Below are 27920 nucleotides of genomic sequence, written 5' to 3'. Positions count from 1 at the left end.
TTCTGTGTAATACAAAGGAATTCATTCAGTATGTTTTTCAATCAGAAATACAACATCAGCAGAGTTTCATTCCTGTTTAGGTGCTGAAACATAAAAGAGAGAAAACTAGAGAAGAATTTTTCATTCAGATTTCCTAATAGGCACTGATTATTTTACCAGTTTCTATGGCACTATCACCATGGCAGCTAGCCATTTTAATCAGAGGCATTCTAACACATTTCTGATAACATCACAGTATTACATCTCCTGGGCACACACAGCAGTAACCACTTTGTACATTTCCATAGGACAGAGGCCACTAATGTCAGCAGACATCAGGATTAGAAATGTGATATTTCAAGCATCTAATTAAAGAACAAGTTCTCAGTGTTCCTTACTCTAATTCTGAAAACAATAGTGGAAATATAACCATTGTGACCAAATGAGAATCAAAATTCTTCCACAGCCTGCTCAGTTTCTACATGGGTTTTGCCCCTTCTTTGATTAACTACTCAATGCAAATGATTACTCAGCAGATCCTAAGAGAATGTGCAAATGAAAAAAAAAAAAAAAATCACTGTGGAGAACTGAGTATCTGCAAAGCACTGACAGATAAAAATAGCTACTTTACTCTTTGTACAAAGCCCCCATACTTTCTTCTATGTACAGGCTAAATTGAAGCATTGCATACAAGATTGAAACCATGAGCAGAGAGCAGCAAAACTCAGAAAAATTCTGACTGAAGGAATTTTCAATGTAGAACAAGAAGCATTCTAATTTTACTAAATATATCATGAAGCATTTGCAAATATGCTCAGCCTGAAAAATGTCCTACAAGTATTGAAAACTACTTCCAGCAACAGCAATCCTTCATGTCATCTATAAAATACATAAGAAAATAATTTTTCAAACGAACTTAGAGGAAATTCATACTTTTGTCCTGAGATTTCTGGGGTTTTTTTTACTGAAAGTGTATTTTAAAAGGCTGAGATACTACAAATAAATGAATATATAAACCCTTTTAATAAAAACTAATAAGCAAGCTAAACAAATTCTCTATTTCAAGCCTAAAGATTTTCAAAATGTCCATCCAGGAGATATTAAGTAAATACAGATAATGTCAATAATCCACAGTAAAACACTACAGCAAAGCAGTATGGCTAAAAATCACTGGTATAAGAGCATCCTAAAATAGACAACTCAAATAGAGGAACAAGAAACTTAAGTAATCTGAGAATAAGACTTGAAATACATCACAATTAGCTTTGTCTTTTCAAACTGCCTAAACTCAGAAATAATCACAGAAACAGTGATGTTGGGAGAACAATATGAAAACAGAACAGTAAGTCAAGTCTTTCATATCTCCAGTACCTTCATGCTTGTCAGATTTACAGTTTTTCCTCCCTTGGATTAGTAGTTGGGGAAGGACAACAAAAAAAGTCTAGAAAACATTTGACAGTGAAAGTATTGTACTGTTACATTTACATGTATATACTAATTAATCTGCCCTTAAAATAAAACCATCAAATTACCACCTAGGATTTGAAAAGAGTTCTGCCATCTTATTCAACTTTTCTGTTTTACGTCATGCTTTGCCTTAGGAAAACAATGATAAAGAAACATGGGAAAATGCAATATAATATCCATGCAATATCTGTACCACACCTCAACTGGTAAGCTACTTTTGTATAAGTCTATACAGCTGAATTTTCAGACCATCTAAGCAGCCAGGTTCATCTCCCAGTCTTTTTCATTAGGGCAACCTGATTTATTTATTTAGAAGGTCCACACCCCATTTAGCTCCATGCTTTAATCTAAATATCTATGAATGCTTGTATAGTCCTGCCAGTGATAAATTAACCAGTAGAATACAAAACCTTCAACAACAAAGCCTTTTCTATTTTCAGTCCTCAATTTAATAACAGTTGCACCTGGTATTTTAAGCTTACCATTTGCTTAATTAAAAGTTTATGTTTAATTTTATGTTTAATTTTTTTTCTTAATGAATCCCAAAATACGTTATAAAATTTGAGTTAAAAGGAGCTTCAGATTTCATTATGTTTTTGAAATGCAAAAAATATTAAACAGAAGGAGACTTCATTAAAAACTGCAAGATAAGAGGTGCAGACTATCTGGACACAAATATTCCACTAGTTCCCTTGGTCTTTTCCTTTTCTCAGGTCTAACTTTCTCTCCTGTGTAACTCAATACATAGTTATGCCTTGCAAGTGTTCTTCTCCCATGAAGATTACAGAGGATTACTGTGTCTAAAGGCAATAACAGGCAAAATAACAGTATGTGACAGCACAATGATGTGCACATTTTTTTAATTCTTGAGTTTATGCAGTATATAACAAATTCAATAAAAATATTCCCCCCCCCCCCCCCCCCAAATAACACAGATATAATGAACCCATACAAGACTAAATGATCTGAAAATGCCACAGGGATTACATTTAAAACATGCAGCTTTAATTTAAATTAGATGTTCTATGTATACTGCTGGTTAAAACATAGATTGCCTAATTTTTAAATGAGTAACACGAAGGGCAGCTATGGCAACAATTGGCACAATGGCTGCACCAGTAACATCAGTCAGTGTTCACAGCCTGCATGTGCACAGCTCTGTGAAATCCCTCACCTGGAGCCATTTACTGAATGGCCTTTTTGCTGAGTCTGCCAACATGACAGTAAGAGAAATGTGCCAGGGCAGTGAAAGATGCAGAGTGAGGCTTACTAGGGAAGGACTAAGTACCTTTCTACCTGCTCATTACACGCTTCCTTGGAGTCTGTAACACCCAGACACCATCACCACTTACATGAATATGTATTGATTAAACCAAGACTAAAATCTTCTGAAATCTATTGGCAAAAAAAAAATCTAACCAACAAACCAACCTTTTCCATAAACAGATAGACTATTAAGCAAACAATCAGTTACTTTTGCACTATACATACACAAAACTATGACTCTATAAGACCTGATTCCTATCCAGTCTCATTCTCTTAACAATTATTATACCTGAATTAAGCTGTCCTGAAGATGACTGAGTTTCTTGTAAAAACTACACACATGAAAACGTAATATCACAAAAGAACCAGCCTCACAAAGGTGCCATTGCTACCCCACGTCATACTGCTGCTGTGTGGGCATGCACAGCCCACAGAGGTTCTGTACTCTTCACCAACATTACAGCTTTAGCAAAAGCATGCAGCTTTGCAAGCGAAAGTGTTCCAGAGGCTGGTAGGCACTGATATTCATCTATATTCCAGATTCAAATGGGAAAAGTCTAGCTTGCCCCTGTGTGAGCAGCACAGTCATACCAGGAAAAAATCTGGCCTCCATCCATAGAAAGGGACCATTTAGTCAATTCACACCAGCAGCAGAAAACAGAGCCAGATCCAGCCTTAACAACTAACACACTCAAATTTTAATAACAGATTGTAAATAACAAAACAACACTTTTCCTATCAACAGCAGTTTCAATTCCAGAAGCTTAATACAATTTGCTTTAAAACTGTGCCATAGCAGCCTTTATTAAAGTCAATGTCATCTGTAAGGACTGAGTTAAAATAAAATGTGGGCCAAATTTATCAGACATCAGCTCTCTTTGATAGAGAGCTCAGAACACTGACTGTGTGTCATCCTAGATATGGTATGAGTTGCATACATTGCATCCAGCAACATATTTTAAACCAGGCCTCTCCAAAAGACTTTCCCTGATCATCTGTTTTGACTATTTGTCTGAGATGGTGAAGGTCAAATGAAAAGTGTGAAATGTTTCTTTCTGTTTACATCAAATTTATATCCATATACTAGAAAATGCAGTACTATTCAGGCCTAGGGAGAGAAGCCTCAAGAGTTTATTAAAATACTGACAGTATTTTAGCCAGTCAGTTTAAAGGCACATCCAAGAGACAACAGAAGAGACCATTCCCTCTGGCTGTGCGAGTTACGTATGCCCATATAGCCTTGAAGATCACTGTGTGTGAGGCACACTGACCACCAACGAGGAACTTACTGTGACAGAACTACAGCAAAAGTAACCAACAATTTATCATTTTATTTTCAGCACTGCTCATAGGGCAGGCTGCATCTTTATGTCAGCTAGGTACCGAACGAGTCTCCAGAAAGCGCTTAGAACAGACATATTCCTACAACCTCCAGGGTAAGCGTAGGGGTAGTGAGCTTTTTAAATTTAGATTATGTAAGGTCGTGTGCCTCACTGCATTATGTTTTATATACACGTTATATCTCACTGCACTATATTGTACCGTGTGAACTCCTAATGAGCATTATTCCCACAAATCCTGGCAGACACCCTTTTGTAGCTGTTTCAGAAGGAGAACAATTATCATATGTACATGTAATAGTTACCGAATGAGGTCAATCATCCCAAATGTCCTGACATGGTCTAAGAAACACAGAAGGACATCCCACCTGCCCGAATCGGCCTCTCGCCCGAGCAGCACCGAACCACCCGCCAGGGAACAGGCTCCTTGTACAGGCTGAAGCCGCGAACGCAGGAGCGAAGCGAGTCTGCAATGCAGAAACCCTTCCCGGAGCTCATCAATGAGCCGGGGAGACGGGGCGGGGGGCAGAGCCGACAGCCGTACCGCATCCCCGCCACGCCGAGCCGCGGCACGGGGCGGGAGGCGCTCCCGACCGCCCGGCTGTGCCCGCCCGGGCTGCGGCCGAGGGCGCTGCCCGGGGCCGCCCGCCGCGCGCAGCGGGAACTTCTGCGGCCGCGGGCAAGGACACGGCAGCGCGGGCCCACCTGTGCAATGACAGCGGCCGCCCGCAGCCCGCGGGAGGAGGAGCAGCTCTTACCTGCTCCCGCTGCTCCTCCCGCAAGCCCTCACTAACCGAGCTCCATCTTCCTCCGGCCGGGAGGGGGAAGGGAGTCAACCCAGCGCCGCCGTCCCCCCCCAGCTGCCGCTTTCCGTCACCGCTGTCCCCCGCCCGCGCTGCCCGGCGCAGCGGCCGCCTCTCGCCCGCCCTGCAGACGGCACCGGGAGAGGAAAGCGAGACCCACCTCCCGCCGCCGCCGCCTCCTCCTCATGAAGTCACCGGCCGCAGGGCCCTCCCTCCCCTGGCTGCCCGCAGCGGCCCGGGGAGCCGCGCTCCGCCCCGCTCCGCCCCCGCGGCAGCCGCGCCGAGCCCCCGGCGCAGCGCCGGCCGGGGCCGCCGCCTTCTGCCTGCCCTCGACGGCCCCGGGCGAGCCCCTGCGCGATGCCGGCGGCAGAGCGCGGCGGGAACGGCCCCCAGCCGCCCCTGCCCCGCCAGCGCTCCTCCGCCCCCGGTGTCCCGCGGCAGGGGGAGATGGGAAGCGTCGCTGCCTTTCCGTTTCCATCCTCGTGCTGGCAATCACCGTGCCCGCTGCAAAGTGGGGGACGTTACACTAAGTTACTGCTTTAGATGCGCCTTCTATTTCGACATGAAAGTCTGCTTCAGGTTACAGTAACTTCTCAGCTAACCTGGTTCCAGCTATTCCAGTGTGCACACAGGTGTGTTCTGTCTCACTCGGTTAAATCTACCTCCCCCACACCAAAGCAGTCTTTCACTGTTACTCTTCCAATAACATTAGAGTTGAAAAGGAAATGGATTAAGGAATACACCTCTAGAACTAAGCACTCCATTTTTTCACTTACTATGACAAAACCAGAAACATGTAAGACTAAGAACAAGGCAAAATAATATGGGAGAGAAGAGAAAAAAAAAAAAAAAAAATCACACTTGTACCTGTCCCTGTTCAAGAAAGGCCTCCTTATCTAGAAACACCAAGAATTCTCACCTAAAATCAGGCTACTACAGATGATGTGCAATCAGTGACAGATACAGGAACCCTGAATCAGTAAGAAACACCAGCTGTAAACATTGTAATAGATTTTGCACCAACACACACATTGGTCACACATGAAGACAGTTTTGCAGATATACATTTTCATATCATGAGCAAGGGACAGTTGATGGTAAGGGAAAAAACCTAGATATCTAGTTCTCTGATAGACCCCAATATCAATTTGGAATGTTGTTGAAACCCCTAAAGAATCTCATCTTACCTTTGAAAAATATTTCCTTCTGCAGCTAATGTAAAGGACAGGAAAAAAACATTTGAAAAAGTTCCCAACAGTTGGACACATAACCTTTTGCTGTAAATGCACTTAGCTATTAGTTTTTGGCAAACCCATGACAGGCAAAAACCAAAGCTTTTGTCCAATCCTGTTTTGGGCCTGCATAAAATGAACTCTCATTGTTTGCCCCTCACATTCTCTATTCTCCATAGTCAAATTCTTTATGCTCATGATTGAAGATTACCCCAAAACCAAAAAAAAAACATGAGCAGAACAGTTCCTTGGTTTCTTCACCAGTGCAAAGTCCAGCATTCTTTAAATGCGGCAAAGTAAAATAAATTGTAAAATATATGGATAACACACCCAAAAAATAACCATAATAACAGAAAGACATACTTTTTCTTTTCCTTGATATGACTGCACATACCGTCCTACAGGTGATTCTCAGCCAGTGAGAGTTCTGTCTGTAAAAGAAAGAACAGTTTAGCAGAGTTTTGCTGAAAGCTCTAGTCCATTGCCTTGCAAAGGGAATTAATTAGTGAATATGTGACCCTCAAGTGGCTACTCTAGAATTGCTCACAGCAATGTGAACAGATTCAAGAAACAAAATTCTCTAGACCAAAGAGATGCAATGTGTCATCTGAACATCTTCCTCCTCTTTAAATTAGAAAGCAGGTGTGCAGTAGTCCACAAAGATCAGGAACCCAGAAATCACAAAGTCATTCAGAGACCTTAAATTTCCAGGCTGCAAGAGAAGGGAAGCATGAGTATGACCAATGGATTTTCCCTGGAAAATCCATTGTATCTCTTCTGTGACCATACACAGACACAGGGGGATGAAACAAAAGAAGTGTTGTCAAAACTAATGTTTGACACTGCTCATTAGTCCTGGGGGTTGGGTGACTGCATAATACAACTCTAGAAGTAGAGAGGTTTCTGCCATGGGGAAAATGATCTGGTATCACAGAATAGTTTGGGTTGGAAGGGACTTTAAAGATAATCCTACTCCAACCCTCTGCCAAGTTGCTCCAAGCTCCATCCAACCTGGCCTTGGACGCTTGCAGGGATGGGCAGCCAGAGATCCTCTGGGTAATGTGTGCCAGGGCCTGACCACCCTCATGGCTGATGACATCAACCCAGTCCAACAGCAATGTACTTCCAAATTTTCATGGGAAAGAGCTGATTTGTAGAAAAATATAAAAACACAGAATTCCTAACATTTAGCGGGTAAAATGAGCTTAAATGAAAATATGCTGAATCCTCAGCCTGGGAATGAGGTTTCCTTCTCAGCATTTGCTGTATATCTCCTTGACATACTTTGATGTTTTCTTCATCCATCATGTTTTTTTCTTCAGCCTAGCCACATTTCTGCACCTCACTAAATGCAGGAAGTTCTTTAGAGGACTACAGATGTGCTGCAGCTAGCAAAAAACATATAAATACATATATATATGACAAAAAACAAGTGGAATAAGGTATCTAATCAGACTTCATTGGAATAAGGTATCTAATCAGACTTCATTGGTCTGTTAGGTATTTTGCCTCTATAAAACAACTTTGTTTTTATTCTGTGTCTTTTGTCTTTAATATAATGAAGCATCCACTTTAATCTCCCCCTTCAGAAAACATAGAAACTGGGGCAAAGCTGTTAAAGACAAGTTATATACCACAATTTAAACTATATCCAACAGAAATACAAATTGGATCCCTTTCCATTGCAACTGATACTGAACACAAGTGGTAAGCACAACATCCAATGCTCTTATTTCTGCTAATACCTGTTGTAGCACATGTCACAGCTGAGACAGACACAATACACAGAGTATCATCATGCAAATTCAGAAAGCTTCAACACGTACAGAGTAACACCAGGGCACTTCAGATCAGCCCAACCTTTCATACCCTCGTGTTGATGCATCACACCTGTGTGCCTCTGTTCCCTTTGGGATTGGTCAGTGCCCCTGGGCACTCCATGGCTCATTGCTGTCAGTGCTGCTCACCTGCTTCTCACAGCTGCACCCACTGGGGATGAGGCTGGGCTGCAGCTCTGCTCCCAATTACCACAAACTGTGGACCTACAAATACCTATCTGCAAGACCATTAGAGACTAGATGCAAACGGACAGACAACAGCTTCAACTTGCAAGCTAAGATAAAGAGATATTTGTGCTTAGAGTCCAACAAAGTTTTTCAGAAACTCTGCCTTTGTCTAATACAGTGAAGACACAGTCAACTATCCCCAAGAAGAGAAACTCCTCTAGTCATCTTTTATGGCTGCAACATGAGAAATAGCCTTAATGATACTTTGATGGTAGATCTGTAGCACCTGGAAGAGTTTCTAAGCAAATACCTCTTAATAAAAAGTATTATTCTGTTTTAACACACAATATCCACAAAAAAAAAAATATTTCCGTGAAGATTTAGCAAGAATCTTCTTTAACCGTAGATAGAAATTAAAGCTTTTAATTAAAATGACAGACACAAGGAGGCCAGTTAAAAAGGCAAGAAGGACATACGTTATGAATACTTCCAAATATTTAACTTGAATTAGAAAGGAAGGGTATAACTACTTTTTAGCTGGCTTTGAGTAGTTGTAGCTAGTATTACATAAAATTAGGGTTACTAGGAGTTGCTGCTTCCCTCCTTATGTTTATAGAATTTATTTATGTTTATAGAAATCAAATAATCAGAATTTTTGCTGATTGGTCCTGCACTGCTGTTACCTTCTGACCTGTGAGACTGGGACGAAGAAGATGTTAATTAATTTGATTTTTAAAGCTCATTATTATTAAGTGTCATTGAAATTGCAGCATTTCTTGCCAGCCAATTGCTTTTATGACTTGTTGACATCTACTCAACAAGAACACATTTTTCTGTCAGGTCAGCTGGGAAGTTTATTTCTCCTGTCATTACATCAGATTACTAGTTTACAGTTAAAGACAGATTGTTATCAGCCTTCAGAGACTTTAAAAATAATACAATATGGTTCCTGACACTCACGAGCAGACTGACAAATGCCACCCACACAATTAGCAACACATTTTTTATTCAGTATGCAAGAAGATTTGTTCTACAGATGTTTTGGAGTTAATTCTGCAGTGAAACCTGGTACAGAAAAGAACCACTACGGCATGACAGTTCTCCGTGGAAAATTGCAGCAAATCTGTAAAGTCTTTGCAATTTACCGTAGAGAAAAGTAGCTCTGGAAGTTGTTTGTCAGAGACAAAGGTGACGTGACATTCCAATTTAAATTTTTTTATTTCTTATTTCTAAATCAAGCTGAGTGACTAAAAGGTCAGCACCACATGCATAAGGAACACAGTAAGCATTCCTGATCTATAAATAATATGGGAAAGTTTTGTTTTGTGAGAGTGACCACATTTTTGGCTGATACTTCAAGAGTGGAGTAAACATCTAATCAACTGGATCTTCACGAACAGAGAGGTTCATGGAGATCTTTCAGTACAAAATTTAGAACTTGTACAAGAAGATAACTGCCTATGTGCTATGTGTGACTGAGTACTTGGAACAGTCAATTCTGGATATGGACAATAATCCAGTAATGAGGATCATATCAGCTTTCTTTAACAGAGCATTACCCTTGCACTACCATGTTGCTGTGAAACAGGGGACTTGTTCTTTTACCAGATAAACCAACAGTAGTGAAAGAACATCCCTGAGCATTCCTGACTCCTCCTGAATTGCAAGCTAATGTATTTTTCACATCTATGCAAAGGCACAGCAATACTGTTCCAAAAATCATAGAACCAATTAGCAGACTTGCGACAATTGGTTTGAAAAGAAATAAGCTACAAATTTTAGCTACTGAAAGCTTTTACAAAGTCCTAAGAATTAAAAGCGGGAGATACATTCTGCTCAGTTTGCAGAAGCCTTTGGAAAGAGCAAAGAAAACACTGTCTTTCAAAGGTAGTAGCAATGTCAAATATTTTACTACTGAAAGGTAAATTTTCTTTTGGATTATTGTGTTCAGCCTGAAAATGCTATCTATGAGCAGAAGCTGAAGAGACTCAGAAAGATGTAAAGAACAGACTTCTAGGTGAAGAGACTATAAGCTATATAGTTAATAGGACAACAGTGGTGGGCTTCTATTATCCTCAGTGGGGAAATCCAAAGGAGCATGTTATTAAAATGAGCCCCGCTGACTGAAATTACAATACTTCCCCTTCCCTTTTAACACATTAACTGCATGGCTGTAAGAGTAACTTAATGGGCCAAAGACTGCATCAGGCTTGAAGCAGAAATTATACATTGGTCACACTGAATTAGCAGTTGTCATAGGTATTTTGGAGACTATTATCCCCTGTATGTGCATGTAGCTCCTACTACATTGATGTGGTTAACAAACACACTGAGAGGAACGCTGGCCCATTATGTGAACATTGTTGCAAAAGATTATCTGATTTCTCATCCTAGATGGATGAAATAGAAGTTTTCAACATGGATTCATTGAAGAACATAAGAGAACACACTGCTATTAAATGAAAGCATGAATTCACATAAGAGAATTTCAATTCACAGAAGATAATTGAAAGCCTGCCTTTGGAAACAAGGGGCTACAGGGAGTAATACCATTCCTTAGAAATCCTCTGCTTCAGAGCATGGACAGGACTGGGAATGAGGTTATATGGACTTCATTCAGGTTTCTGCCATGGATGGATACATGGTTAACTACACACACAACTTAATCTCTTCAGAGACCATTACTGCTGTCTAATACAGGAGCCATCTAATACAGATGTCCAAATTAGAAGCCTGCACTCATTATAGTCACAGAGCCTTTAGAGGACTCCCAAACCTAAACCTACCACTATCCATTGAGTGTTAAAGAAGGCCAGATTGTTGCTGCAAACACTTAAGTATAAATTATTACATTCCACGAGCAGCTAAACACAGTGGTATTTTTTTAACTCTGCAGGAGGGAAAAAGCACTGGCTGAGGAAGTACCAAATGAAAATCCACGGAACACCTCACATTTGAGTAATAGCACAATGGCACAGTATATACCTGTGTCAAGGCTTTGCAGGCTCACCGTTCCTGATGAATACAACTGAAAATGAAAGAACAGCTCCCTGCAAACATTATCTGCAGGGATGTCTCATCACCAGATTCTGCAACAAAGACTTAAAACAAAGTCATGAGATTAAGAAGCGCGAAGGACAGAAAGCCAGAAGACATGGAAATGCTTTATCCCTTCCTGGAGCATCTGCCATGTATCTCATCCTCATCCACGTGCACACAAGAAGAATATGACTGTTGGGAAGCACTGCAGTGCCACGGCAGAGCAGAAGAACCCAAGTACACTCCATGTGATGCATGTAGGTCAGTGGAGCATGGAAAAGAATGGAATTTCTGAAAGAGCCTTCTAAGGAACAGCTAAGGATCAGCATAGAAACTTGTCCTTTGCAGGTTTGTGACAACACTAGTGACTAACAATTAATAATGTATGTGCACTCAACAGCAATGAAATATCTCATGTCACAGGAACAGTAGTGGTTTTTACAGTAACTATAAAAACAAGATGATTGGAAAAACCCCAATATTTTAAATACAGTGGAAAATTTGCCCACAGAGAAACAAACAAGTTAATTACCAATCACCCCAATCAGAAATTAATTTACTGCAAAAGCAGGTTCACTCTTCTTCCCATCAGTTAGAGAAGGAAGGTAACCTAAGAAGTACAAAATTAGGTGTACTTAGAGCTAGTTTTGCAACTGTTGGCTCAAGGTCCAGAACCATGGCAGAGTGCTACACATTTTAAGACCATCTCATAAAAGAATGTTTCTTGCTTTACCCCACAAAATTCAAAACCACAGAAAAGAGTATTATTCAGATAAGAGATGTTGTAAGACCACTCTTCAGTGGTAACCAGTCCTGAAATCAGCCTTTATGTTCCTGCTCAGTTCTTTCCCCAGTCTAGAATGGAAAATAAAAATCATCACTTGCCTGCTCCTCCCAGACATTTAAAAAAAAAGACAATTAAAAAATTACAAACAAATGACTGAGTACTAACAGGCAGTTAATAGACCAGTACTTAGTTGCTAACACCTCCTTGATTACAAGTCTGTGTTTACCCTTTGGCTCAGCACAAGCCTATTACTTGCCCCTGGAGAGGAAAGGAAGGTTTTCTGGACAGAAGCAGCAAGCAGTTCTTTATATCAAAGGAGACAAACCTGTTTCTTAAAAAACCCTGATGTGCATCTCAAAACATAGAAGGGTAGGATGCTTTCTAAGGCAAATCATCACTGTGGGATTTACTCCAGGATGAAAATGACTCATTAATCCAGTTCTCAGCTGAAGTTCAGAACCTGGACAGTTAAGAGGGAAAATCCTGAGTCTTTATTGCTGCTCTTGCATTTCTCAGTTCTTATTCCCTTCTCCTCAAGCAGGAACAGGCCATATGCTGACTAAAAGCAATCAGAGAATACATTTGAGCAAAAGATTTTACAGCATTAGCCCCATCTCCTATGTCAGGCCAGTTTCCCACACCGTCCAATGCTGCCAAATCCAGTAGAGCTTAGCCCACATGTACAGACTATGAAAAATGGGCAGCTTCTAGCAACAAAATTTACTGGAAGTGTTACCTAGAAAAAAAATCTCATGAAAAAAAAAAAAAAATCAGCTTTGGCTGAGAGTACAGAAGACCTAATTAAATAGTTGAGGTGTTTTCCTTCTCTCCAGGAAAAGAGCTGAGTTAGGTGCCATCAGGGGTTTGCTGATAGAAAGGACATTTAATGACAACACCATAGAACTCATCTGGTTTGCTCTTACACATAATGCAGACATTCTTAACTAAGAGAGGGTCTGTGAATCTGAGATAAAATTTTATTCTCTGGAGCCTCTGAAGAAGTGAGTTTTCAACAGTTACCCTGTTTGTGCTGATTTTGAGTTGAGGGTTTTCCATTTGAAGGGAGCACAGAGCACACTGTATGGCTGGAGTTTACCTCAGGACATGTAGCTATGACTCACCACAGTAATTTTGTGACACTGCTGAGCGAACAAGCACTCCCTGGGCAGCTGGGCGGATGCCACACATCAGTACAGGATTTAATGACAGGAGGAATCCCCGGGCAGATGGGTGGACACCACACGTCACTCCAGGGTTTAATGACAGGAGAAGCTCACATGCAGCAGTTTCAGGGTTTGCAATGTGCAGAACTTTGCCAAGCACATGTTCAGGAGTCTGGATACTTCCTGGAGACACTGCTCTCAAAGCCAGAGGCTTTACTTGCACATACACATTTGGTATGTGAGATACTCCCAAAGGAGCCACAGCCCAGGCTCTGGCTCCAATCAGGGTGCTCAAGCAAAATGAAACAAGAGTACCAAGTCTTCACATCTCACTGTTCAAATTTCTGGGAGAAACTCGGGATGTATTCAGGGTATTTGAGAATCAGGAAGAAAGAAAAAGGCAAAAGGACAGATCCAAGTTTCTCTCCTGCTGCAGATCAGCTTAAGCTGAAAGACTGCATCTGATCTTCCCACAGCAGCCAATAAAAACATTCCTGTGCCAAACCCAAAACTCATATCTCTGCTGATCAGAGAGAAGAAAAGCAAGTAACACAAAGAGAGAAAACAAAAAGAGACATGATGAAAAATTAATTTTCCAAAGATGGCATTCAAGATGGATTGCCCTCAGAAACAAGGCAGGACCTTTGAAACATGAGTCACAAGTGTATGTGCGACTAAGTGCAAGAGGCACATGGATAGGGCTGTAGTGACTGTGGGGAAGCCAACAGCAAAAGCCTCATATAACACAAGATTAAGTTCTCAAATGAATAGGATTCTTGTACATATAAAATTCAGGGATCTCTATTTATTATAGAAAAGCATACTTTTCCCTTCTAGATATTTTCTTGAAAATGGTTCTTGTGTAATTTAAGAGGGTTTTCTCTGAGACACCTCCTGATTTACACTGCTCTAATAGATGATACTTCATGGAAAGTAATTAGATGTGTATTCACTTTGGTGATTTCAGTCTGTCAACCTCCGTTAAGACTGACTTCATTGAAAATAAAACTTTTTTAGGGCAAATATATTTTTGCTATCGACTAGAATTCTTTCACATAACTGCAGCCAGAACTTGCACTGGCAAGCCTGAAAATTTTATAATTAAACCAAAAGATGTATACACATAGGTAGAACGGAGATAGCAGAGTGACAGCAATGTCTATTGTGTGGGTTTTTTGGGTTCTTTTCCCCTCCATTGTCATGCAAGGATCTTACTTTCTGACACTTATACACAGCAATCCATAGCTGTTCTCCATGAGCCTGGATTCTACAATTGCAATAAAATATGATAGGACTAATTTTCACGAATTTTAAATAGAGAGGAATTGCTATCAACAAACATGAAACATTTCACATTACACATATGCTGGGTTGCCCCTGCACATATGGTGCAAGTGTATCACTGTGGTGCATACATGTCTGGAGATGTAGGTTGGAGCTGTCCACAGGGACACAATTTATTTCCAGAGATCATTATTCTGCTACAATTAACATACAACAGAATAGAATGAAATCAGCTTCTTGTAAAGTTTGCCTTTCCTAATTTTGGCTTTTCTGTTTCTGGGACTGCTGCTGTTACTCCTCTGAGATTTACCAGCACCTTGCTCACAGCCTGAAGAGCAGAAAGCACATGGCACAGGATAAACAGTCAAACACACTTCACACATTATTCCAGTAGATGGGTCAGAGGCACTCTCACCTTGCTTTTAAACAAAGAAACACAACACAATGGGGCTTTTACCTAGTTTTTAACCACAACGTATCTTACATACAAAGTGGGAACCCTGCAGGAAGACTGAAATCAACCCATGAGACACCCCACTCCCTTCAAAAAGAGTTCTATTTCTGAACCAGCATTCTTTCTTTCCCTGCACTCAGCAAAAAGATTAAGCCTTTATTGTAAGGAAAAAAAATAGCCTTTAAAATTATAATATGCTTTCATTCTCACAATTGTCTACAGAAAGCGTTCCAGTGGCCTTTGGGACTGAGAAATTTGACCTGCAGTTACAGGTTCTTCTCTTACTTTGATCCAAAGTGCCTCAAATAGCCTAATTAAACCTATCCAGTAAGTGTCATAAAGGCTGTCTTGCTCTGCTGAGCCTCAGAGGAAAAAACAAAGTATGAACATCATCCTCTACAGAAGGCAATCTATTCCATACAGCTGATGCATTTGACAGGAATTCTGTATTTCATTGTTTTGATGTTGACAATTAAGTGCAAAGTACTTACTATAACAGAAATCTCTTAAGGTTACTATGATTAAGAACAACAGAACATTAAAAAAAATTAATCAATTTTTGTCTATTTTGATGTTTATAAAAGTAGCAATGAATGTCCATTAATTAATGTAGTAATTAATGTCTATTTAACAGACTTAGAATAGTTATTCCCCTAAATAAGAGAAAGTTATTTGCCTTAGGTGAACCACCTCTGTTAAAATGATGTCCTTAACCCTTCCTACTCAAACACTCCCTAGAGTTGACTTCTCCTGCCTCTAAAACAAATTCCAAAAAAACACACTAAAATTAAAACCTAACTGGATATAAATATAAATAACTGTTTCAGTCATCCTTAGTCCCTTTTACTCAAGTCAGCTCACAGATAATGTTCTAGAAGTGACAGAAAAATCTAGGTTGGAAGTCCAGCTTGCTGATCAAAGTCTAATGTTAAAATTACTATAATATATCATCATTTTCTAGTGACATTACCAGGCAACTAATGCATGTGCTTACACCCAGGCTTTTTATTTCTTGCACAAAATCATGAAATTAGAAATTTTCATTGGTAGTATTCCTATGAAGTTTATAAGTAAATTCAGGTGTGGGGAAAGGGATTAAATACTACTCCCTTCTTTACCAGTCCAAAATACTCCCAAATGATAGCTGTCTGTTCTGACTTGTGTGGCCTCACCTCAAGTCCTGTGAGCAGTTTGTGTACCAGTGCATAAGAAAGACATTAGCTATTCAAGAGTGTCCACAGGAGGCTACAAAGGTGCTGAAAGGTTTGGAGAGGCTGTACAAGGAGCGGCAGAGGGCACCTGGCCCCTGTGCCTGGAGGAGACAGAGGGCAGCCCTCACTGCAGGCACAGCACCCACCTCTGCTCTGTGGTGACCTGACAGGGCCTGAGCAAAGGCCCTGAAGCTGTGCCAGGGAGTTCAGGTTGGACATTAGGGCAAGGTTCTTCCCCAGAGGGTGCTGGGTGCTGTGGTAGTGGTCACAGCAGTGCTCACGGCACCAGCCCGACAGAGCCCGAGGCTCCCGGGCACAGCTGGGGCTGCTGGGCTGCCTGAGCAGGGCCAGGAGCTGCACTTCAGGGATTCCTGTGGGTCCCTCCAGCTCTGCATATTCCCTGCTTATATAAACTGGCACTCACTCAGGAGTGCTGTGATCAAGATGGACTCAAGCCCAGATATTATTTATGAAAGGAAGAGTAGTTCAATATGGACATCCAAGAGAATGTACCCTTAAGAAAGAGAGGCATAAAGAATACATTCTTTGGAATGGGAAATAGGGCTATGAGCTTTCTCTGTTCTGAAAATATATTCAGTATTAAAACATCAAAAGCTTTTTCAAAACCACATTTTAAACTTAGATAAAGCAGTGGGTAAATCTTAATTGACTAGACTTAGTTCTCTAGAATTTAATGATACTAAGAAGACAAAATTGAAATGGCTGTAAAACACTTATCAGATGACTGTGAAGGTCAAAATAGTACATTTCACTCTCAGTTTTCATGGACATTATGTAACTTATCTGAAATTCTACTCTTAAAGCAAAAAGCGTTTTATAAAATTTTCCTCCTCCTCCTCTCTGACAGTTAGAAAAAGAGCAAGGGAGAAATCAGATTTGCATGGAATTAATTCTGACTCATTTAATGAAAGTTTTTAAGAGTCGGTGAAACAGCATTCACCTAATACAGCTCATCATCTCAAAAAAAAATTCAGCCTCCCATGTATGGCAGCTGCACTATTTCTCAAGAACCTCCCTCTGCACTCACAGGGGTCCATTACTCCTAACTCCAAGTCACACATTTTGTAAGCCTTCATTCAGGGCAAAGCATTAGGAAGAAACAGTATTTCATAGCAACCTGTTTCCTGCTGGCCACATTACATTTCTCAATGTAACTTGAATTTACCTGTGTGAATGAGAAAGATTGACATTTGCATTAGTGAAATAACTTTCCTCACAATTAGCAAGCAAATCAGAATCATCAGCTAGTTTAGTATCACAGATGAATTTGGGAAGAGAAAACAGATGCACTAATTATCTCTAGCAGATCCCCTGTGAGCTTCCTATGGGCCATTGCCATTTGCTGTGTGCTTATGCCCATAAACCAGAAGCAGTGCAATATCCCTGCAGGGAGTTTGTTCTCTGCAGTAAATCAAGAAGGAGTAAAATTTATATAATAGTTCCTTTCATCACTATTCCAATCTGAAATAGATCCTAATAATGAATTAATTCCAGCAATTTATGGTATTTTTATATTTTTAGACACAACTTGCTAGTGAGATATTGAAGTTGTGGGAAGACAAACAGTTACTTCAGCAGACCTACACTTGCACTGTGTGCAAAAAAAACTCCTACAGATCATACTGAGGTGAGCATTAGGCTTTAAAAGCCTGCAATTTCCTTCTTTTTTAGTGTGGTAAAGGAAGAAATAGAAAAGAAACTGAATTCATCTACATATGTATATACAGCACACAATAAACCTACTGTTAAACCAAAGGCACTCATTTTGCAAGAACTGTACAGAAGTCAAAGTCCAGGTACAAAAAGAATAATTCCAACCTTTATCCATGTGACTCAGTGATCTTAAAATTTCAATATAACACATTTATCCTATTCCTTGATATCAGCAAGGGTGGTCATCTTGTGGTGTTTAAACTAAAGAAAAATAGGAGAAATCATAAAGCTACCTCACCAAAATGTTTTAAAAGCAGATAATTAGACCCATGTGTGTAACCATTAGAGAAACAAAACTCTGCCAATACCAGGCTATTCAGATCAGATTTCAAAACAACTGCTTCAAGGTAAATTTCATTATAAGCATCACCAAGAGGAAAGATATACAATAAAACAAAACCTCTTGTAAACATTCTAGAAAAAAGACATATTCAGCTGAAGCCAAAGGAATTGAACTGCCTGGAACTAATTTTAAATACATCAGACTTCCCCCATCCATTTTCTGTTTTTATTTCTTAACTGTAAATTAAAATAATAATAAAAATAAAATATAGCCTTCAGGTGTATACTGGCAGCTCTGCTTTAGACATGTTGCACTTCATGGTCTCTTTAGCCTCTTTACTGAGATATTAATACAAACAAATGGCAAATTTCCAGACAGTAAACTGCTTTTATTTCCACTTACCTCATCAGCAATAGCATACTCTCTACCCTTCCTAGAAGTTAGATAGAGTTTTCTGCTATTTATGTTGCTCTTTTTGCCCCTGGAGTGGGGGCCACCCAGGCCTCTTGACCTGAGAACTCTGTTGGTTGGGTCTTTGCAATGACTTGAATTTGGCACTGTCAAGTTTTTCCCTGGCTCTTCATCACTACAAATCCAACCCAAGCTTACCAGACCTGCAGTCTGATCACAGTCTCAATCTAGCATTTCAGAGATTTACTGTCACCTACAGAACAATTACATAATTTGCTAAATCTTCAATTCTGTGATGAAGTAATCCTGACTTCGCAGGCCATCTTTAATGTCTTGAGTCGATATTTTAAAGGTAGCAATCTCCAGACTCCTTTTTCCTATAATGTTCTAGGGGTGCACTGTGACTATTTCAGCCCAAAGTGTGTCAAAGTTGTTTCCCAGTGGCAATCACAACAGGCAAACACTTCCTCTCCCACAGGCTGCAGTGCTGGATTTGTGCTGCCACCAGGCCTGTCTGTGCCTAGTGAAAAGTAATTCAGGAGGACACAAGTGACCTGAGGAAAAGCTCTAACTGGGCAGGGTGTCACTGTAACAGCTGCATTGACCAGAACCACAGTCGTAACACACGTGCACTTCGGAAGGGAGCAGAGGTTATTTTGTAGGGCTGTGCAATGAGAGGAAACTACTGGGCCATAAAAGAAAGACTTCTACCTTCTTCTGCGTAAGAAAACAGTGAAAAGAAACAGAGTCTTCCATCAATTGTGTGCTTTCTCCCACTGTTATGTGGGGTGAGATTCAGCCCTCTGAAGCAGGACTATCCAGGACATTTTGTACTCCCCAAGGACAGTTACTAGGGCTTTGAGAATGACTTATCAGAATTACAGCCCTTGGCCAGGATTAAGGACTGGGAAAGAGGGAAGGAGGGAAGGAGGGAAGGAGGGAGGGAGGGAGGGAGGGAGGGAGGGAGGGAGGGAGGGAGGGAGGGAGGGAAGGAGGGAAGGAGGGAAGGAGGGAAGGAGGGAAGGAGGGAAGGAGGGAAGGAGGGAAGGAAGCTATTCTGTCAGTTTGAATTGCTTCAAGTACATGCTGCTCTGTAACAAGCCAGGAAAAGTCCTGTGTCATCCCTAAGCATGGCTCAGCTGAAAACACTGTGAGAGAACCTAACAGCAGCAAAATAAAAGTAAACGAGCCATTGGTGCTGAAGAAGAATATTTTAAAATGTAAGTGGCTTGTGACTATTATATAGACCTTTCTGGGATAATATTCTTAAGCATATTTCACAAGAGAACAACTGGCAAGGAAAACTGTATTTGAAGAAAAGAAGATGGAAGAGAGAACGTTATCCAAATCAAATTATTAAAAGGGTCTTTTCCTTATTTCATGTGAAAAGCCTGTGTTAAAACTTCTAAAGTGTTATATGAACTTTAACTCCATCTGAGGCAATCCATGATAGAATCTTTACATTTTAAAATTAATTTTCATTTTTAAAAGTAGCTTGAAGTAGCAAAAAAGCCCCAAAAACAAACAAACAAACAAACAAAAAAACCCAAAAAAAACAAAACTACCAAAAAAAACCCCAAAAACAATAAAAACACAACCACAAGATTTAGAGTCAACTATTTCAACACAGGGGATGGGGAAGGAATAAATGAATAAATACATTTCTCAACTTAAAAGTTTACAGATTTGCCAGTTTTATTTCCCACACACAAATGCACACACAATTCTAGTTCTAATAATGTTGCTAATAGATAGTTGCTTATTTAAAAGCACTCTCAGATTATGACAGCATGAATCTCAACTATAGCACAATCTTCCTGTATAAACACTAGTCCTGTCTCTCCCTTAGGAACTTTTTCTCAAAATTGTACTTCATTATTTAAATGAGAGGTACAAAAATGTGACAAAATATAAAACAGTATTGGGAAGTGACTGGGGAACAGCTGCCTTGCTCTTTAGCTTCTACCTTCAGAATGGAAATCTGAAGCAAAGAAAGCTTGACTCATAATAGCAGTTAATGAATATATAAGTAGGCTGCAATTAATTAAGCAGATATGTTGCTTTTTAAAACTTCCCTTCTGTATTACAGTCTTCCTTCTTATCTCAGTTTGCTCAGTCCAGCTCTTCTGACAGCTATTGACAGCAACAGCCAAAAATACCGCATCCTTCCTACAGATACCCTACCAATACTGACTGCTAAATCCAGTGGTGCATGTCAACTTGATGACTCATGCCTCTTATTTCATTTTAATCTCCTTTCCTTTCATGTTGATGAACTGAAATTGTAGTTTCATTACAGCCTTCTCCCCTGACTCTCCCCATACACCTAAGAGTAAGTAGGACAAGTAGAAAAGCCCCCACAGGCTGTCACTGGCAGCTCTGGTGCTGTTGTGATAGCAGCCTTTAACAATTTATAGTGTCTCTAAAGCTTCAACAAAAAGAACAGAGACAGGAACAACTCTCAGTAATGCCACTCTGATTGCCACACAGTAGTAGGATTTAAGAAGGAACTATCCTGTTTTCTCTTGCCTCTTGCTTCTTTCCCTACAATGCTGAAGTCTATCGAAATGAGAATAATGGCCCCATTTCCATTTTGAGTAGTGCACTAAACAGTACCAAAACAGATATTCAAATCTGAGCCTGAAGTGCTTGATATTTGTGATATTTTTACTTTCCTGCTCAGAGTAACTTTAGCACTTGTGGCTATGATTAAGTCTGTTATGTCATTTATTTGAGGTGACCATACCAGCTTGTTTTTTCACTAATCATTTAAAGGTTATACCAGTTTATCTTACCATGTGTTTTGGCAGAGACTGGAACTCCGCTTGGACAGATATTTCTATTACACATTTCTATGAAGCATCTGCAGCTGCCTCCAACTTAAATTGGGTTTGGATACTGAAACACAGGGATATGACCTCTGTGCAGGCAGGCCTCTGAAATACACAGTTTCTTAAAGAGGGAAAAAAAAACCCAAACAAAAAAGTAAACCCCAAAGTTCCTAGAAATTATGGTACATCTTTCAGGACTAGTAGTGCTAAACCAACTCCTGTGCACAGCTATAATTTAAGAGGTGGTGGGATCTAAAAATTTACTCTCATGCTGATTGATATTCTTTGACATTTGTGAACTTACACCTACAAATGGGCAAAGCTACAGCTGTAACATGAACACAGTTCTCATTCATCCCAATAAACGTGAGAGGGTAAAATTGAGTTCATGACATACAGGAGTATGGTATGTGTTTTCCAAAGCTAACCAAAGCTGGTCTAGGCACTTTGACATTTATGAATTTATACTTCCCACTCTCAGTTCCTTACTCAATTATCTGGATCATACAGCCACTCACATTAAGCAAGTCATGGGAATGGGTGAATGTGAGAGATAAGGGCATTTCTTCACAGAAAATTTCGGTATTTGGTTTTGTGAAATATTATTTACAGTTAGTTTCTGACAACCAAATTAATTCCAGTTTTGCTTTTTTACTATGCTGCAATGAAAAACAACTAAATTCTGAAAATGTCAGGTAATTGTCAAGCTATATTTAACCACCACATTTCACTTGAAGGAAACATCAATTTGAATAAACAGATGGTGTTGCTATGGGGTTGCCATCACAAGTAGAAGCACACATTTAACTCTGAAAATGGCAGATACAAAGGACAAGAAAATTATATGCAATGCTGGGCATTTCAGGAAGCAAAACCATGGTTATACTAAATCTTTGCTTCATTCCCACACTCAATAATGCTCTCTTACTGTTAGGATCACTTGATTCCTAAGAACTAAATAAGAATTCACAATATTAATAATATTAATCCTCAAAAAATATCAGAAATATTTGCATCTCTAGCTCCATTGCTCCCTCCCCCAAAATCCCTGGGAAAGCAAACGTACAATTTTGGTTACTTCCTCAAATCATTTAGGTAGCTGGGAGTCTATAGAAAATAGATTGTCATGCTATTTCAGGAAAAAGGATGCCACTGGCCAGCTAATGGATTTAGTCAATGTTACTTAAATGTTGGAATTGAGATTTTTAAAAAGCTCTCAAAATAAAGAAATGTGCAGAGTATTCCAGTTCCTCCAAAGAAATGAAAATAGAAGGCCTGTTTAGATATTTATGATGCCTGACATTATTTGTATAAGAAGTTGAACTTTACTAAAGCTGGACATCACGTTAGGAGAGAGGCACTGTTTTATTTCCAATAACAGCTTTAAAGCTACAACAGCTAGAAATTTTTCCAGACTACAGTGGGACTTTCATTTGTTTAAACACTCAAATAACATTAAATTATTTAAACATTTAAATTCCAAGTTAGTACCAAGAGGAAAGAAAAGGGAAGCATGGTCAGTTTCATCAGCTGCTTATGCAAGTTAATCATTGCTCAAGAACACTGAAGATAATGTTGACACTATACTTGTGGATTACTTTGAGATTTAGAAAGTGGTTGGTTGCTAGATTTCATGTTGGCCTTGTTGGTATTTCACTCAAATACACATAATAAAAAACAGGTCTAACGAATCAGTTCAGCAATATATAAAAGAGCATTTCCACAAACTACTTCTGATATGTAGAAAGGACTGTGATTAGTATTTACTTCAGAATTTCTCAGTGTACTAACACAAGGATGGGCCTGTAAGAAAAGTCTTTCTACCTTGAAAACATTACCACTGCACTACTGTTTAGGAAAGAATAAAATATGTCAAACAGGAAAATTCCATTACTGACACAATGGCCTCTTCATATTTCAATGTTAGAAACTTAGTGAAATTTAAGACAATTTATAGCATTTTATGTACAACTACAAACAAGTCAACAGGAGTATGGAATTACTGAGCAAAATGAGAGCACAAAAGAAAACTGTGACAAATTAAACTGAATTTTAAACAGACTATAGAAGTATTGATAGGGACCACATTTAAAGTGTGATACAGTAAAATCAAAATGTGAAAGGTCATGTATTATACTGGACAGAGGTAAATATGCTTTCCTTGTTTACAACAAATATACAGTGAGAAAATTTACCTACCTTCCTACAGATACCACACAAATCACTATTCAGAAGCCTAAATTCTGGGTCTGTTCAGAAGCAGAAGTTTCTATTCATTAAAACCAGAAAACTGTCTTTCTGCACTTACTAAACATCCAGTGCTAACGGTAAAGACTGGACATTTTTCTTTCAGTACCAAGTATCACAAGCTTGACAACAGCCATTCCCACTTTCAAAGGTACCTTTCCTTTCTAAGGTACAATTGTTAGATTCATACTACCTGAGAGAGAAGGTATCATAAACCATTCCAATTCACAGGTAGAAAGGACCTGGCTCAGTCCTTAGTCTGTCTAAGGACCCTGGGCAGAACAAATCCCCAAACCAAGTCGCCCATCACTTCTGTTTTCATACCTCCTTCCATGCTGTTTTGTAGAATTATGAACTGCCCTGTGGCCTCCTTTCTGCAAAGTGAGATGTAATGCACTTTTATTTGCATTACACCTGGCAGTAATTACGAAGTTTTTATATTTAAATGATAATTAAAAGAGTGTCAGCATAAATAGTTGCATATAAGTAGAACCTTGCCAGGTATTTATTTCTATGCAGAAGTACTAATACAGCATCTTTTGAAGCCATAGGTATTACAATGGAGATCAAGCAGCACAATCACCAGTTTGAATGAGATCATTGTGCCCAGCATGCAATTATCTTTCCAACATGCTCCAGATCATTACCACTAACCAGAGTTTAGCACCCATGACATTTTATCCAAACAAATTAAGCATGCACACAGCTTCAGTCTACCTGCAAAATCAAAGCTGTCCAGGAAATTATAAATAATCTGATTTACATGCTAGTTCTGTGATAATGTATTGTAAATAGCATGTTATTCTAATGGGTAAAAACTACTTTAGAACATTCAGCCAGAGTTGGTTTATGAAGTTTTTTAAATTCTTACAGTAAAGAAAGCAGCAGCACCCTAGAAAAAGCAGCTTAACTTCAGACACCAAGTTAATGAATGCATGCAAATTGAGATTCCTCCCCACTCCTCTCAGAGGCAACACTTCCTGCTCTTGCAATTTTATCATGACTCTCACTATTTTTAGTGCTTTGCTTAGAGTCTGCTACTGGAATCACGTCTGAGATTCAGCATTAATTTTAAAAGAAAATATTTCCACTCCCCTGCATCCTTAGAAAAGCTTGAAAGTGTGAAACGACTGCAGCCTACAGGCTAAAAAACTAGAAATAATACAAGAAATTCAGACTGGGTTTTGTTTTGTTCTTAAAAACAGCTCACAATATCTAAGCTGATTGCCTGAGTGGCAGGAGCTAGATAATGCATTGATTCCTCATGGCTGACTGTTCCTCAGAATCTTCCCAGAGCAGATGTAAGGCACACCAGCAGTTTTACATGGAAAAAATATGCAATGCCACTGTGACTGCTCTTTCTGTGCAGTGAACATTCTTACTCTTCAAAATACCAATATAGCTTCTCTTAAAAGTCATACTTTTCAAGAGAACATTTGACCTTTTGAACTAAAAAGAAATATTATTTTGTGCACAAACTGTTATTGGTTTCTCTGAAAGTTAACTTCTGAACTAAGTATTTTGCTTAAGAAGATAAACCCAACAGATATGTTATCTGCAAGAAATATGTAAACACATGCTAACGAATATAACAACAGGCTTTTTAGGGGAAAGATGATGCTTAATATTCAGTTTTACACAGCTACTTGCTTTTAATTATACATGCAATTGGAATCTAAAATAGAAAGTTAAATAGATGATGTGCTTTTATCTTAGATGATTGAGAGGCTTTTTTTGAAAAGGTACCACTAGATGGTGCACGAGTTTAAATAATTCATTAATCCACAGCTAGTCCCCGGCGTCTTCTCAGCCCCAGCCACAGCAAGAGACAACTTAGCACTGCCAAACACAGCTTCTGTGATTTGTATTTGGTAAAATTGCTGACTTTGGCCCTAGAGGCAAAAACTCACACTCTTCTTTGGTATTTCTTTCAAAGAGGAGGAAGTATTTGGTTGTCTGAGGGAAAACTGGCCGCTCAATGGCTGTGACCTCCCCAAGGTCTGGGACTTGGGAGCTCAGGGGGAGGGAAGTGCCAGCCACTGCAGATCAGGGTGGACAGAATGCTGTTCTTGATCGTGAGAAAAGGCAAATTCAGCTCCCTCCTCTGCTGGACAGACTAAGTCAGCAAACCCAAAAAACAAGTCTCAACCTCATTGCAGCTCAGTTCTCATCTGGAAATAAGTTCATTAAGTTTGTTAGCACTTCCAACCTCAGAGGGATGCTGAGAGGAAAAATATTTTAAAATTATGCCATGTTCCAAAACAGGGACATATTTTAATATATGTATGATGCCTTTACTGGTGGTGAAGAATGACTGGATTTTCATTTTAGTAATTTTGGTTAAACATTTAACAAAAGTACCAGGAACCATTAATTACAAATTAAGTTAAACTGATATATAAAGCAAAATGTCTTCTCCAGTTCTATATGCACAGCATAGGAGGACCTGAGGTAACTTTGTTCATGACCAGCAGAACTAGAAGCCAAACATGTAAGCTATTCCAAGAAATATTTTTTTTAATGATCATCAGTAATGAGATTATAACCAAAATTTTGCATAATATACATTGAAGCCTATAAGAATAAGGTAAGTGTTGCATAGGTAACATTAAGAGTAAGTCATGTAGACAAGGTAAATTTTCTATCAGCTGGTAGACGTCAAAGAGACTATTTAATTATTCAGGTATGCGAGATAACATGTGGAAAGCACACACCTTTTTGCACAGGAAAGAAACCTCCACCCAGCCATGGCTACCCACCATGTGAACCTAAAAACCTCCCAAAAACAAACAAAAACCTGCTGAGTAACACACACCTACAGGGTGATTGTGACTAACATATTAATAACTATGACTTGAAAACCAAGATAACTGAGAAGATTCTTCTCACTCTGAATACATTTATTGGATAAAATTTCCCCAGGAGATGACAGGACTTGTGATTTTCTTTATAGGAAAGAACATTTATTGAATATGTATTATACATTTAGCTGTCAAGCCTTTTACTATTCTAAACAAAACCCCACAAAATCAGTCATCAAGTCTGTAACTCTGCCAGATTGGCAAAGAGAAAATGAACTGACAGTCTCAGAAAGATATTACAGGATTTACCAGGAATCAAAATGCCCAGAAGGGATACCAAGTGTGCCCTTTTCCCTTTGCACTGCACTGAACAGAATTGTGTAGTAAATATGTCAACAATTTAAAAACAAACATGAACGCAGCTGTTAAGAGATAGAGTGGAAATCCTACAACAATCCAGTAACAGCTTGATTATTCATGGAAGAAAATGAAGATCAATAATCCAGTTACAGTCAAGTTTTCTCATACACCATATAAATCCTTTATACAATAGAATAAGGTAGCTATATAGTTACTAAATAGTTTCAACTGTGGTGTAGCCTCTTTGGGTTGATACTATTCCCATAGGGAATAGAAGAAAATCTTTTCACGTGAGGATGAGCAGAAACCACAAATCAATACTGAGGGCACACTGCACTACAAGGTCTTTCTCAGCACAGCACATGGTCTGTGGCACTGTGAAAGGCCTGTATCACCACACCAGCAGAGCTGCTGGCCTGTACTGAGAGCAGTTCATCCTGAAATGAACTAATATGTCACTCCCTTAAGTGCCATAGGGAGAGCTGACCTAACTACATACTTCATGTGAAGTATGCAAAATTATGTTCACACTGGAGGGTTTGCTAAGACAGGTATTTTACCAGGCCAAGTCTAAACTTAAATCTCCATAAATGCAGCTACCCACTATGCTTATTGAAGTGTCACCTTCAATATTTCCATCTCAAGGTACTGCTTAGGGCACCTCCCTAGCTCAGCCCATTTCACTTCCTCTGAGGTAGAGAATGAAGCCATTTCAGCAAGATCTGTCGTTTGTAAGGACATCTCAACTGGATGAGAATCCTGTTATATTAATTTCCTTTTCCTTTCCTAACAAAGCGTTTCCACTTGGTTGCAAATTTGGCTTCCATCCTCTTTGTTCCAATTCTGCTGCAGACAGGGTCACTACACAAAGTAGGGGACAAGCTGAAGAGAAACCAGGAACAGGGCCTCTAGCCCACTCTGAATCCCAGTATCAGCTAGCCCCAAAATCTGCTGTGGGAAAGTCACCTTGGTTGCCCTGTGAGCATGACTGCTGGCAGCTCTCTTTTGAATCCAGGCTATTAATTTCATTATCAGTCTCCAATTTTAACTCAATTTTTCCACCACAAGATGATGCTTGTGGCCATTCTGGACAGCAGCACAGATACAGGTGAAAAAGTGGATTTTGCAAGGTAAATTTAATAGGGTAGAAATCCATTTGGATTTAGGTGAACTGTGCTGCTTTGGATTATTAGTAGCTTGCTAGCATAGGTAAAATATGCTA

At 39.5% G+C, this 27920-nt stretch overlaps 1 protein-coding gene across 7 annotated transcripts in view; it reads right to left on the bottom strand.

The window, feature by feature from the left end:
• Positions 1 to 5124, bottom strand: part of OTUD7A (OTU deubiquitinase 7A) — a 107931-nt gene extending 102807 nt beyond the window's left edge. For 4 of the 7 annotated variants that reach the window (XM_021554171.3, XM_021554175.3, XM_021554173.3 and 1 more), the window contains exon 1: positions 4811 to 5009. The gene's annotated coding sequence lies outside the window, so the exon portion shown is untranslated. The other 3 variants (XM_021554172.2, XM_077785875.1, XM_077785874.1) reach the window with 2 other exon arrangements.
• Positions 5125 to 27920: the final 22796 nt, after the last annotated feature.

Source organism: Lonchura striata, chromosome 11 (genome assembly GCF_046129695.1).
Source record: "Lonchura striata isolate bLonStr1 chromosome 11, bLonStr1.mat, whole genome shotgun sequence".
NCBI lineage: Eukaryota > Metazoa > Chordata > Aves > Passeriformes > Estrildidae > Lonchura > Lonchura striata.
Note: the sequence above shows the minus strand (reverse complement) of the source record. Positions and strands in the feature narration are given on the sequence as shown.